The 15,353-nt window shown below is 46.3% G+C and overlaps 1 long non-coding RNA gene across 1 annotated transcript in view; it reads left to right on the forward strand.

Moving 5' to 3' along the window:
* LOC116567601 overlaps window positions 1-15,353 on the forward strand; it is a 42,800-nt gene that overhangs the window by 18,447 nt on the left and 9,000 nt on the right. Inside the window, exon 2 of the long non-coding RNA XR_004276274.1 lies at window positions 9,278-9,658. This is a non-coding gene — a long non-coding RNA (uncharacterized LOC116567601). The remainder of the gene's footprint in view (window positions 1-9,277; window positions 9,659-15,353) is intronic.

Consider the following 15,353-nt stretch of genomic DNA (forward strand, 5'->3'; position numbering starts at 1 on the left):
TTCTTGTCTGGGTCAGAGCGTGTCATCCTGTGGGAAGCAGGTTCCTGCAGTTAGTGTTGCCGGGATCTCAGGTGCTTTGCTGGTACCTCAGAATTTGACTCTTGAAAATGTGAGTAAACTTGATATTGCATATGATTTATGATTTGGGGGACCGGTTTAGGAATACACCCCTTTATGTCATTCCCATATTTGTTGGATGTGCTCTTATGGAATGCTCTGATGTTTCTTGCAGTAATTTGCATCGGCCACAGTTAAAGCAGGATAATGTGTGCACAGAGTGACTGGTGGATCATGGATTTTGGGGCCGTGATGGCCAAATCTGTTGCTGAGGTAGCTTCCAAAACCATGTATCATGCCTTTGCATGTGCCCTTTTGCAACTCGAAAAGCCCCAAGGCATATTGGCCTGCTCCTTCGTGGACCTTGTCATCAATTCCCTGGAGGTTCAGGAGCATAAGAGCTCTCGATCTCTTCTTTAAGTTTTGATTCATTTAGTTGACAATGACAGAGAGAGAGAGAATCTAAGGAGGGGAGCATCAAGGGAGAGGGAGAAGCAGGCTCCGTGCTGAGCAGGGAGCACAATGCGGAGCTCGATCCCAGGACCCAGGGGTCATGATGTCAGCTGAGGCCAGACGCTTAACTGACTGAGCCACATAGGCACCCCCTCAGCTCTTACTAAATCCCAAACTTCATCTTTCGTAACTCAGTATCTTGTTTGATACAATTTCCACGAGCCAGGGTCTGCAACTCAGGGGCACTTATTGGAAAGCAGTAGAGGGAACAGGGTCTGGCCCTCTCACAGGAGAAATGACCCCTAATCAGCAGACAGATCTGTCACCTGAAAATAAGGCAGAGCGCACACAGATGTGAGAACCACCAGATAAGGAGATGAAAACATTTATTGTAATAGTTTTCCATCACTTGAAAATGAAAAATAGATCAATGGAAAATATGAACAAGGCCCTATGTATCTTTAAGAGAGGAAAACGACGATGTGTGAAAGGCAGTGTACTGCAAGCGATTGACAGCATTTGAAGATGCAGAGTAAGACTATTGATAGGAACGTATTGACTCTGTAGGTCTCTCTGTAGTATTGCGGTAGGAACTACAGTAAATCATCCATACATGCACACAGGGGCTTTTCCCATGAGGTCTTTAGTCGCCTACAGCAGTGTTTTATACTTTCAGCGAACAAGTCTTACTTCTCCTACAATGAACTGATGCCTGAATATTTTACTGTTTCTGGTGCTACTGTAAGTGGCATTGCTTTCTTAATTTCCTGCTCAGTTTGTTCCGTGGTAGTGCATAGAAACACAAGTGATTTTTGTATAGCTGTTACCCTGCAACCTTATGGAATGTGTGTATGGACTCTACTATGTTTGTGTGTGGATGCTTTGAAAATTTTCTGTATTTAAGCATGTCCTTTGTAAGTAGAGATGCAGGTTGACCCTTGAAGAATTTCAGGGTTAAGGGTGCTGACCCTCAAAGTGAAAAGCTCTGTGTTTAAGTTTTGACGTCCCATGACCGAGGTAGTAAGAGTCACCTGTTGACTGGAAGCCTTACTGAAGACATAAGGAGATGATTACGTGCCCTTGTGCAAGTCTGTGGACCCTGGACTGTATCCATAAAACAAAGTAAGCAAGAGGAAAGAAATGTTATAAGGACAATCATAAGGAAGAGAACATATTTTTAAAGTAGTATGCTTAGTTGAAAAAAAATGCACCTGTACGTGCACCTGTACTTGTGGTTCCGACCTGCGGTGTAAAAGGTCAACGGTGGTTTTGTTCCTTCCTTCCCACAAGTCTTTTTTCTCACTTTCCATTTTGAAAGATATTCTGGCCGAGTCTAGAATTCTGTCCCTCTGCCTGGGGACACGCCTGCATTTTGCCCGCAGGGAAGAGCAGCAACAGATGCGAGGTCCGCTCAGGCCTGGAGTCTTGGATCAGCACTCATAGGGATAGAAAGAGTAGCGGGAGCCCTTGCTCTTTGCACACCGACTCCGACTGGAAGGACTGCAGTGTCCCCAGAGGCCCCTGTACGGCGTGCTCAGGGCTTTGGAGCTGCCCCCAGCAAGAGGCCAGAGGCCATCTCTCCCTCTCACCTTCCCAACTTCTCTCTCTCTTGCCTTCCACACTCCATGTTGCCAACCCATCCCCCCCATCCTCCTGCTCCTTGTCAGCATTCCAAGGACATGCCTCTCCCTGCCACCAGCATCCCAGGCTGAGGCTGTGGAGCTCTTCTGGGTGGGGAGCTCAGTGCTGTTCCAAGAGTTGCCCTCTCGCTGTTTCTCCCACGCTTGCTTGAATCTAAATCAGCTGCCTGTCCCAGACTTGTAAACATTTTTGGCAACAAGAAAATAGTGCATGGGCATCTGGGTGGCTCAGTGAAAAGCATGCTCGTGAAAGCATGCTCATGAAAGCATGCTCATCGGTGGGTTAAGCCTCTGCCTTCAGCTCAGGTCATGATGTCAGGGTCCTGGGATCGAGTACCGCATCAGGCTCTGTGCTCGCTAGTGAGCCTACTTCCTCCTCTCTCTCTCTCTGCCTGCCTCTGCCTACTTGTGATCTCTGTCTCTCAAATAAACATATAAAATCATCTAAAAAAAAGAAGAGGAAAAAGGAAATAGAGGAGGTTGTGTGTGTGCTTGTGCATGTGTCTGTGTGTTGCCTTGGAAATCATAAGGTGCTGGATCAGTAATCTGGAGTTCCTCCCTCAGGAATGGATAGGGGAATAATCTTGGTCCTTGCAGATCAAGAGCCTTTATGAGCCCTGAGACAATTCTAAATGTTGGCCAACACTTCCCAAGATCAACCCGGACACCCTTTACTTTGGGATTTGTTGGGGTTCCCGTGTGTGGTCAGAAGTCCCCTGGCCAACAAAAGGTGGCACACTAAGTACAGAAGTAGACCAAGAAAGAGAATATTCCCTGGATGACCACATTACTCTGCTCTCACGGCAGTCTCTCTCTGAAAATGGGAAGGGGCACTCAAAAGACCTTGCATTCAGTAGAGGATGGGGAGAAAAAAGTGTATCGTTGGGATAACAGTTCAAGTTACTGTATCCTTAGACTCTATGTGAGGCCATGTGGAAATGCTACTGAACAGTTTTGTGGGCTATGCCCAAGGGTAGGAGGGGTTAATGGAGACTGCGATTACACAACTCAGTATAATTGAACACCGTAATATCGTTTCCTCTTCACATGGTTTTTCTTCCATTTTGTCTGATGCCTGGCACGAATCTAAACATTTGTGTAGGAAGTTCATATCAGAAAAGGTGTACAAAACCCACACGCCTTAATTGGGTGTTACTATATCCTCATGGTGCTCTAGGCGGTCTTCAGACTGCACGTAGCCACATCATGGCTGACTGTGAATGCAGTCCCTTTCTGGGTATGTGTGTTCTTGGTGTTGGCTCTCCCCCGCCCCAGCCAACAGGTTAAGCAGTCCCTCTGAGCTGGGTGTGTCTCTGGGGGAAGCATGTTGTTCCAATAGGTAAGAAGGGGAAATGGGGGGATGGGGATCCAGCAACAAGAAAGCATGCTCATAAGTGGGTAGGTTGCAGAGAGGAGCATGCTATTTCCTCTAACAATATGCATAGCTCTCTGTCAGAAATCTGGCCCTGATGAAAGAGCAATGCTGGGAGAAACCGGTGTACCCTTTGTCAGGAAATACATGAGTTCCTGCTGATCTATCCGCTGTGCCTAAAAACTCCCCCTAGACAACTTGGGGAAGAGAGGAGAAACTGTATTCCTTTTAGGTGTTATGATTTCCCTTCAGCGGGGCTGGCCAGGGAAAGAAATATATTCAGGATGAGAACCTGGGAAAAGATACTTTCAAACGATATATCCGATGAAGGGCTAGTATCCAAAATCTAGAAAGAACTTATCAAACTCAACAGCTAAAGGACAAATAATCCCATCAAGGAATGGGCAGTGGATGTGAACAGACTTTTCTCAAAGAGGACATCCAGATGGCCATCAGGCACATGCTTAAGGGCTCCACGTCACTCAGCATCAGGGAAACTCAAATCCAAGCCAGAATGTGATCCACCTCACACCAGTCAGAATGGCTAAAAGAAACAAGTCAGGAAATGATGGATGCTGGCCAGGATGTGGAGGAAGGGGAGCCCTCCCACGGGTTTGGTGAGAATGCAATCTGGTGCAACCACTCTGGAAAACAGCATGGAGGTTCCTCAAAAAGTTGAAAATAGAGATACCCTGTGACCTAGCAATCACACTCCTGGGTATTCACCCTAAAGATAAAAATGTCGTGATCTCAAGGGGCATGTGCACCCGAATGTTTATAGCAGCAGTGCTCGCAATAGGGAAACTATGGAAAGAACCTTGATGCCCATCAACAGATGAATGGAAGAGGAAGAGTTGGTATTTGTATGTATATTTGTGTACACACACACACACACACACACACACACACACACACCCGCACCATGGAATACTATGCAGCCATCAAAAGAAATGAAATCTTGCCATTTGCCAGGACATGGATGGAACTAGAGGGTATTATGTTGAGTAAAATAAGTCAGTCAGAGAACTACAGTTATCATATGATCTCCCTGATAGAAGGCACTTGAGAGGCAGTGTGGGTGGGTTTGGGGAGTAGGGAAGGAAGGAATGAAACAAGATGGGATCAGGAGGGAGTCCAACCATAAGAGACTCTTAATCTCACAAAAGAAACGGAGGGTTGCAGGGATGAGGGTTGCAGGGAGAGGGTGGTTGGGTGATGGACATAGGGGAGGGCATGTGCCATGGTGAGTGCTGTGAAGTCTGTAAACCTGGCGATTCAGAGACCTGTATCCCTGGGGCTAATAGTACATTGTATGTTAAAAAAAATAAAAAATCAATATTAAAAATGGATAAAGGACCTGAATGGATATCTTTCCACAGGATCATGGAAATGCAAGTCAAAACCACAGTGAAATATTATTATGGCACATTTAAGATTGCTACTATAGGAAAGAAAAAAGACAACCGGTGTTGGCAAGGTTGTGGGGACCATGGAACCCTTGTGCACTGGTAGAAAGGTAAACTGATACAGCAATTTATTTTTTTTCAAAAAAGAATGAAACTAAAATTACCCTGTGATGCAGCAATCCCAGTTTGGGGTGTATATCCAAAGGAAAAGAAACAGGATCTCAAAGAGACATCTGCACCCCATGTTCACTTCAGCATTGCGCACTGTTGCCAAGACACTGAAACAACCTAAGTGTTGCATGGGTGAAGATTATGTGGGTCATGGACATGAAAAGTCTAGCAAAAAGAATATAGTCAATGATATTGTAATACCACGGTATAGTGAGAGATGATGATTACACTTACTGTGTAATACTGAGTAGTGTATGTAATTGTCAAATAACTGTACCGTACACCTGAAACTAATATAAGATTGTACGTGCATTATACTTTAATGTTAGAGAAAATGTGAATGTTATTTGGTCATGGAAAAGAAGGAAATTCTGCTATTTGTGTCAACATGGATGTAACTGCAGGACATTATATTCAGTGAAAAAAGCCAGAAAGAGAAAGACAAATACTGCGTGCTATCATCTATACATGGACTTAATAAAAATAAAGAAGTCAACTCACAGGAACAAATAGTAGGATAATGGTTACCAGTGGCTGGGACGTGGGGCACATGGGGAGATATTGGTCTAAGGAGAAGAACATTCAGTTATAAGATGAATAAGTTATGAGGGTCTAAGGTATAGCACGGTGACTGTAGTTATAATACTGTATTATGCTCTCGAAACTTGCTAAGGAAATAGATCTTAAGCTTGCTTACAAAAAAAAAAAAAAAAAAGAAAGTAAAGAAAGAAAAATTTTCAGGTGATTGTGAGGTGACGTGCTCATTAATTTGATTGCAGTAATCATTTTATAAGGAATATGTAGTATAAGTCATCAGATTGTACACTTTCAATATATGTAGTTTTATGTGCTTATTATACCTGAAAAAATCTGGGAAAAATATTTGCAATAGTAAATACGAGGTTATGAGAATTTTGCCACCCTTCACTATAACTAATAAAAGTAATGCTTCTAGTTGGTAAAGCAAGCAAGCAACCAACCAGACAGGTGCAATAGGCGGAGCCTTCCCTTGTTACCTTTTCCCTTCTCCAAGCCCTTCTCCAGGCCCATAGCTTGCCCCGCCCATCGCACCCTCCTGGCCAATGGCCAGCCGGCGGCCAGGCCGGAAGTGATGTGGACAGCCGCTGGGGTTTGGGCCTCCTGTGGTTTCTGAGGCCTCACTGGGAGCGGGGCGTGGAAAACTAGCTCTAGAAAATGAAAGCTGTAATAGTAGGAAGAAGAACAACACCGAAAGCCTGGTGGCATAACGCGAAGGATAGACGCTGGGAATCAGAGCCCAAATTGTAAGAGAACAAACGGAGAAGACAGATAGCGCCAGAAGGTGTGTGTGGTAAGTCCAGGTGTGAGGAAGACGGTTTGCAGCGGCACGAGAGCTGGGATGCAGGTGTCCCGCTCAGCAGGGGGACGGCGTGGGGACCAGCATCCCACAGGGTCGTGGGAAGAGGGAGGGAGCGAAGGGAGGGCCTGAAAGGAGACCCCAAGAGCCCGCGGAGTCCTGGATGCCTTGGCGGCGCCAGGATCCATGAACCCTGGGAGCTCGGCCTTTGGCCCCGATTCCTGAGGAATGCAGTGGGGGCCCCATACAGTTCAATAGGGTGGGGTGGTGAGCTCTTGAGACTGACTGATCCCTGAAGCAAATATAGCGTTTCCTTCTGCAGCCTGTCCTCTTGCCGCCCACTCAAGCTCCCGGTTCTATGATAGCACGTGGCTGTCGTTTCCCGGATTTGATTTTTGAGCTCAGTGTCTGCTGAGCTGATGCACTTAGACAAGGAGGAGGAGTCCAGCGTGGCAGCTTGGGGCTAGAGATGGCAGAGAGCACCAGTGCCTGCCTCTGGTTGGGTCATCAGAGAGCTCACTCTTCTTTTATGGGGAGGGCTGGAGCTCTCAGCCCAGCTGGGAATACCAGCTTGGAGCTGATCCCAGGCCTTCTTAAGCTATACTGTGCTGCATGTTCTCTCTTAGCTAGCTTCTTTCCTAACTTATCCTCAGTGGCTATTTTGTTTTTATTCTTCTGTCATGTTTAAAAGATTTTCTTCATTTACTTGAGACAGAGAGTGAGACGGAGCCCCAGAGCAAGCCTGCAAACAGTGGGCATAGGCCAAGGGCAAGGGCAAGGGAGAGAATCTGAAGAGGTCCTTTCACTGGGCCCTGTGGGGACCCTGAGATCATGAGCATAGGCCAAGGGCAAGGGCAAGGGAGAGAATCTGAAGAGGTCCTTTCACTGGGCCCTGTGGGGACCCTGAGACCTGAACAGAACCATGAGTAGGAGGCTTAACTGGCTCAGCCTGCAGGGTGCTGCGTATTTTTAAACATTTTGTCAAGATTTTACGTTGAAGTGATCTCTGTACCCAACGTGTGGCTCCAGCTCTCAACCCTGAGATCCAGAGCAGTCTCTGTGTCGGCCAGGGCTGGGAAAATCTGCCTGAACACCGAGGTTCATGTTCGTTACTAATGGCATTGGTAGAAAGGGTCTTTTTATTATTTCATTTTATTTAAATGTATATTATATTATTTATTTTATTTTATCTCAATTTTATTAATTTTATTTTATTTCAATTTTAATTTGTTTCTGTTTAAGGATTAAAACAACTTCTGTGTTTCCAGAGCCTGGGCATCTCATAGACAGTATCACCTTTATTGCTGATGCTGGGTTTTGAGAGCTGTGCATTCCTGGGACGTGGGTGTTCATTCCTTTCTGTGGAATTTCCAGGAACACATTTCTCATTGACCTCGCTAGCTTTTTTATCCCTTGTGGACATAAAGTGACACACCCCACGGTCTCAGTTAGAGGCCGTTTCCTAGGATTTGGACTTTGGGGAGGTGATGTGGGGGGAGCCTGGAAAAGAGGCGGGGTTTGATCTCTACTGAACACTATTAGCACTGGCAATTCTATGATTGTAGTCAAGAAGTCCTAGTCATTTTCCTAGGAAGAGAGACGGTGTTTGGGTTGTGGGTTGCATTGTGACCTTGTTTTTGTCTGTCCTGAGCAATATTGTCAGATGGCCTTGGTTTGTCTTGTTTTATCAAGGTCTCCAAACAGCTTTGTCGGAGGCTGATATTCTGCAAGCATGATTATTTATTTCCAAACATGAGAAAATACAGAAAATACAGGCTGGGAGTGTCCGTTGCGGTGTGAGAGGCTGGCCTTGTTCGTTGTCCCTAGAAATCCCTAAAACAGAAGAAAAAAAGAGAGAGCTCGGATCTTAACAGTTGTAGCTGTAGCTGCAAACCTGATGGGATAGTATGACTTTGGCTGTGTCTTGAGATTCCTGTGTCTCAGTTTCTCGATTCACAATGGCTCAAAAGGACTTGTTCCTGCATGGGTTGTCCCAGGTGTGAAATCGATAGGGGAGGAAGGTTGATAAGAGCCAGAGGCCCGGATGGCGGTACACAGCGCTTTCGTGGATTCCCACCCCTCCGGGGCTATCGGGTCAAGAACGGCAGGCACAGGCATGTGCTCTCCTGTCCAGCCTGGGTCCTCCAATCACCTATGGCTTCATTATATTTGCGTGGTGGTTTCAGTCCCCCAGTGGGGTCAGATTGCAATGACAGGTCCAGGAAGAACTGGGTTAGGGCCCGGCCTGCCCTTACTGGCCAGTAGGTTAGTTCCTTAGATGACTGGAGACAACCTCAGCTGAGACCACCTTAGCTATGACCCATACTCTGTGAGACAGGAAAAGAAAAGACACTGCTCAGCCTGATGCATTTGCCATCTCGAGGCCTTCCTGCTCTCCCATCTTGAGGGTGTACTTACTGTAGGTCACCCGGATTGTAAGCCAACTGAGTATAACCTGTAGGGGTGTAGAATTGTGACAAAAGCATATTCCAGGGGAAATTCCTTCTGGCCATTTTTGTTTTAAGGGTGGAATCTCGATTGACCAGTGTCCCCTGATATTCAGAGGTGGGTTTCTGGAGGGGGAGTGAGGAGCCTGGACAGGGGAGTTTGCAGCCAAGGCCTGGGTGGGGGCTCTGCTGCTGTCAGCTGGTGGGAGAAATTCTCTTGACTTCCTGTGGGCCTCAGTTTCCCCATGTGTCAATTACAGTTGATATTCAAATTCTCCCAAGTCCCTTCCTGCTCCAGTGTCTGCACGTGCACGAGGGACTGAGGTGCCTGTTATGGAGTCCTGGGGACTGGAGCCGGGACCTGACTTGGTCCCTTCTCTGTGTGTCTCCCACAGGAGCCTGGGCTGAGTCCACACTGAAGACAGAGAATGGAAAGAGGAGCTGGAAGACAGGATATCAGCAAGTTTGGAAGATGAGAATATCGCAAAGAAGAACAAGGCCATGGTGGTGCAGGTGGTTGCCCGAGGAGGGAAGAATAAGCCCAGGCGGAGTCCAGAAAACTGAAGGGAAACCGAGGAATGCATGCGGCAGCATGAGCTGAGGGGGATGACTCGGAGAGTCACACAGTGCACAGTGAGCCCGTGCCCCTGGGACGGAGCCCCACAAGATGGATCGGGATTCGCTTGTACTGCTGGAGAACTGTACCAGTTCCCAGAGGAGGAGGAGGTGCCCACGAGCTTCAACCTTGGAGCTGCCCTTACGGTGGATGTTTCCAAGTAAGTGTGGGCCTAGGGGGATCAGGGGCATTTGAATTAGAGTTGCAGAGGTCCACCTTTCCTGCAGACTATTGTTGTAAGGTCAGAAACGACCACAGTAGGGGGCTCTTGCCTCTGAGACAGTGATACCAATAATATTCTTTGGAATGCATGGTGGTAAAGGGCTTTATGCACTATATATTTTGTCTATATGTTCAGGGTCTCATTTTTCCTTAGTCCTTAGTGTTAAGAGCGTGGAATTCTGACATCAAGAGGATTTCACTGGGGAGGTCAAGCAGTGAGTGGGAGAGTGCAAACAAGATATTGTAGCATGTGGGTATCTCAGTCCCTTGAGAGTCTGCCTTCTGCTCATGTCCTAATCCCAGGTCCCCGGGATCAAGTCTCATGGTGAGTGGGCAGGACAGGGGGCTCCCTGCTCAGCAAAAGGGCGCAGGGGTAGGCCAAGCACCTCGAATCCTAATGACAGGGTGGGCCTTTGAGAAGACTCCAAGAGGACAGTCCCTTCTTCATCAGAGCGCACCGCAAGGGCATGTCACGGGACATCGAGCCTGTTGCGGCTCTTCTTTAAGGAGGGGGATTTGTTGCCTTCTGGGAGAAAGCAGAGAGCATTCCTGCAGGACATTCGGTCTAGGACTGCAGTTGAGATTCGAGATTTTCGACCACTTCTGTTGGATCAGGGAAGGGATCTCTCTGAGAGCTTCCTCAGTGCTTGGCTTGGTCCTTGGAGCCGTCAATACAGAGGTCAATACAACATCATTGCAACTGTCACAGGGCTTTCAGTCTAGTAAGCAGAAGTGATGAGAAGCGGGGGTGTGATGAGTTCCTGGGAGGAAGTGGCCAGTGCTGTCTGGGGCATGACGTCAGTGGTTGTTCCAGTCTCACGGTGTTTTTGACCTATCTTGGCCCAGGGACCCTAGACTGGGACCAGATTTCCGCTCCTTGGGATACTGCCTGCCAACTCCTGGTTTCCAAGGTGGCCCAAAGCAGCTGACACTTCCCAGGTATCCGGAGGAAACTGCTGGTATCGGTACCTCCCGCCTCTGACTTGGCCAGCTGGAGAAATCGAGGCAAGTTCACAAAGTCTAATAGGGGTGTCCTTGTCCTAACGATCAGTGATGTTGTGCCTTTGTGTCTGAGAACTTCAGTGCTTTCCAGACTTCAGTATTCTCTCTCCATATAAAAATCCTGTAAATAGGGGCGCCCGGGTGGCTCAGTCGTTGAGCCTCTGCCTTCAGTTCAGGTCTTGATCCCAGGTTCCTGGGATGGAACCCCACCTCAGGCTCCCTCCTCAGTGGGGAGCCTGCTTCCCCCTCACCCACTGGCCTGGGCTTGTGTTCCCTCTGTCACTGTGTCTCTCTCTAACAAGTAATGTAATTGAAGTCTTCCAGAAATGTGCATAGTGGCCATATTGTAGATCAAGTAACTAAAAACAACAGAGAGGCCTGGAAACGATTGCTGGGGTAAACTAAAGGCAATCTAAATGAATAGAAAGACATCTATCCCATGCATAGATTAGGAGACTCCAGGTGATTGGAATACCAAATGAGTTTCATTCAGACTCACATGGGAGAAGACACATTGGGGGCAAATGTGCAAGCTAATTTTGAAATAAGTCAAGCAGAGAGAGTCAATTATCATATGGTTTCACTTATTTGTGGAGCATAACAAATAGCATGGAGGACATGGGGACTTAGAGTGGAGAAGGGAGTTGGGGGAAATTGGAAGGGGAGGTGAACCATGAGAGACTATGGACTCTGAAAAACAATCTGAGGGTTTTGAAGGGATGGGGGGTGGGAGGTTGGGGTACCAGGTGGTGGGTATTATAGAGGGCACAGATTGCATGGAGCACGGGGTGTGGTGCAAAAATAATGAATACTGTTATGCTGGAAATAAAAAAAAAATAAAAAATAAATTAAATATTTAAAAAAAAAATAAAATAAAAATGTATATGCACATCGAGGTTCTGAGACTAGCAAGATGGCCATGAAGCCTTAAACTGGAGAAATCCACTCCATGTCAAAGCTCATCATGAAGCTATGGTCATTAAAGCACTACGTTATGGTGTAAGTAATCACAGTGTATATATATATGAACAAGAGTGTGTATTGAGTAAAAAATTTCCCCATACACATATTCAATGTTTAAACTTTTCTTTGGATTATTTCTAAGTCATGTCTACATCCAACATGGGGCGCAAACCCACAACTCTGCAGACAAACGTCGCTTGCTGCACATATTGAGCCACCCAGGAACCCTGGGTGTTTGTTTGAATTTTTTTTAAATTATTTATTTATTTTCAGAAAAACAGTATTCATTATTTTTTCACCACACCCAGTGCTCCATGCAATCCATGCCCTCTATAATACCCACCACCTGGTACCCCAACCTCCCACCCCCCCACCACTTTAAACCCCTCAGATTGTTTTTCAGAGTCCATAGTCTCTCATGATTCACCTCCCCTTCCAATTTACCCCAACTCCCTTCTCCTTTCTAACACCCCTTGTTCTCCATGATATTTGTTATGCTCCACAAATAAGTGAAACCATATGATAATTGACTCTCTCTGCTTGACTTATTTCACTCAGCATAATCTCTTCCAGTCCCGTCCATGTTGCTACAAAAGTTGGGTATTCATCCTTTCTGAGGGCGGCATAATACTCCATAGTTTATATGGACCACATCTGCCTTACACATTCGTCCGCCGGAGGGCATCTTGGTTCTTTCCATAGTTTGGCGACCGTGGCCATTGCTGCTATAAACATTGGGGTACAGATGGCCCTTCTTTTCATGACATCTGTATCTTTGGGGTAAATACCCAGGAGTGCAATGGCAGGGTCATAGGGAAGTTCTATTTTTATTTTCTTGAGGAATCTCCACACTGTTCTCCAAAGAGGCTGCACCAACTTGCATTCCCACCAGCAGTGGAAGAGGGTTCCCCTTTCTCCACATCCCCTCCAACACATGTTGTTTCCTGTTTTGTTAATTTTGGCCATTCTAAATGGTGTAAGGTGATATCTCAATGTGGTTTTAATTTGCATCTCCCCGAGGGCTAGTGATGATGAACATTTTTTCATGTGTCTGATAGCCATTTGTATGTCTTGATTGGAGAAGTGTCTGTTCATATCTTCTGCCCATTTTTTGATATGTTTGCCTGTTTCGTGTGTGTTGAGTTTGAGGAGTTCATTATAGATCCTGGATATCAACCTTTTGTCTGTACTGTCATTTGCAAATATCATCTCCCATTCCGTGGGTTGCCTCTTTGTTTTTTTGACTGTTTCCTTTGCTGTGCAGAAGCTTTTGATTTTTTAAAATAAAGTCACTGGTACACTTGACCAGGATAACCAAAGACTTTTACTGAAAGTAACTGGAATGAATGAACATCTACTTAATAATATGTTAACATTAAAACCTACTTAGCACTATATATCGATGGTAGTTGGAGAAGTAAAAGTAAAAGTTTTTTTTGTCAAAGATTTTATTATTTATTTGTTGGAGATAAAGAGAGAGAGCAAGCAATCACAGGCAGGGAGAGATGCAGGCAGAGGGAGAAGCAGGCTTCCCCCTGAGCGGGGAGCCCGATATGTGACTCAATCCCAGGACCCTGGGCTCATGACCCGAGGCCACGTCAGATACCCAACTGCCTGAGCCACCCAGGTGCCCCAAAGTATAATTTTCAAGCACAGGGTCTCACGTCAGTAGCCAGTGTTGACAACGTGATGCTCTTAGCCCGTTGTGATGGAATTTTTCCCGGAGGTTTCGGGCAGGAATGAGGTCTAGGTAAAGGAAGCACCTTTGCAGAAAGTATAGGCACGAATTGGCAAATGGGGGCGTGGGGTTTGGCGTAGAAGAGGACTCTCCCTGAGACCTGCCTCCAGCCCCCATAGCAAGGGGTTCCGGGGCCAGTCACAGGGGAACTGGGTCCTCCGTGTGCCTTTGTTTCTTCATCTGCAAACCAGGAAAAAGGAGAGCTCCCATGAACAAGTGGACTGTGAAGACTAGAAGTGCTAATATGTAGGAAATCATGCGTCTCAAGAACTCTAAGGGACATCCATGATCTCAGGGAGTTTCCAAACTGACTAAACACCGGACTTTAATAAGAAGATTCCAGACCCCACGTCAGCCCACTGAATCAGAATTGCTAGAAACCAAAAGGGCGAGGTTGCATTTGTACTAACTCTCCGAGGCTGTTCTGATACAGTGATGAGTATATGAGTAGGGAACACTGAGTCCTATAACGTTCCTCTAAAACAGCAAAGTGGGAATAGCAGAACACGGATCTTTTCAATCGAGTCTCTCCGCCAGAGGAGAAAAGGAGGAGGACTCTGCAATGGAAGGAGACCTGGCCCATCTGACCCCATTTAATCTTCACGCAGTTTCCATGTTTGATTACAAACAGGCCGCCAGGTGAATGGCATGAGGTCAAGTCAAAGGAATCTATCAAGCAGTGCTCCATCTTCTGAAACTTATTTTTACCTTTCTGAAACTTGAATTTCAGTATAATTATCTTACAGTGTTAACATAAGTTTCAAGAGTAGAATGTGGTGATTGAACATTTCCATACATTGCTCAGTGCTCATTCGCACAAGTGCACTTCTTGACGCCCTCTGCATTCCCCGATTCCCTGGTCCCCCTCCCCTCTGGCTACCACCAGTTTGTTCTCTCTAGTTAAGAGTCTGTTTCTTGGTCTGTCTGGCGCCCTTTTCTTTTGCTCTGCTTATATATTTTGTTTCTTACGTTCCATATACGAGTGGAATCCTATGGTGTTGAGCTATCTCGGACAGACTTAATTGACTTAGTACAATATACTCTAGATGCCCCTGTCTCATTTCAAATGGCAAGATTTTATTCTTTTCTATGGCTGAGTAATATTCCGTGGTATAAATATACCGCCTTGTCTTCACCGGTCATCTATGGACGGACATCTGGGCTCTTTCCAGAATTTGGTTATGCATGTATTTGTGCTTACTAGTGCTTATGTATTTCTGAGAGTAAATATCCCGTAGTAGGAGTGTTGGATCATAGGGGGGTTCTGTTGTTACGTTCTTGAGGTACCTCCATACCATCGTCCACAATGGCTCCCCCGGTTTGTGTGCCCAGCACTAGGGCAAGAGGGTTCCCTTTTCTCCGCAGCCTTGCCCACACTTGTTGTTTCTTATGTTTTGGGTTTTAGCCATTCTGATGGGGGTGAGTGGATATCTCATTGGTTCTTTCTGTTGCTTGTTTTTTGTTTGTTTGTTTAAGATTTTACCTGCTTCTTTGAGATAGAGAGTATAAATGGGGAGGAGTCGAAGAAGGGGTAGCAAGCTCCCCACTGAGCAGGGAGTCTGATGTGGGACTCGATGTCAGTGAAACGTGGTCCCTATGACATAATCAGAAGAGCAAGGAAAGCAACGTACACATAGAGGGGTCATTTAGGAGTCAGGGATGTTAAGTTCTTGAGGAACCTCCATACTGTTTTCTAGAGTGGCTGCACCAGTTTGCATGGGCACGGAGAGTGTCAGAGGGTTCCCCTTTCGCTGTACTCTTGCCACAATCTGTTGTTTCCTGAGTTGTTAACTGTAGGCATTCTGACTGATGTGAGTGGTATCTCACCATGGTTTGGTTTGTATTTCCCTGGTATGGCACTGTCACTTTCAACACTCCATAAAACTGGTGGTGCAAGTACTTTCTATTCAGTGAGGATGTCCTCCTATGC

This window comes from Mustela erminea, chromosome 10, assembly GCF_009829155.1.
Source record: "Mustela erminea isolate mMusErm1 chromosome 10, mMusErm1.Pri, whole genome shotgun sequence".
NCBI lineage: Eukaryota > Metazoa > Chordata > Mammalia > Carnivora > Mustelidae > Mustela > Mustela erminea.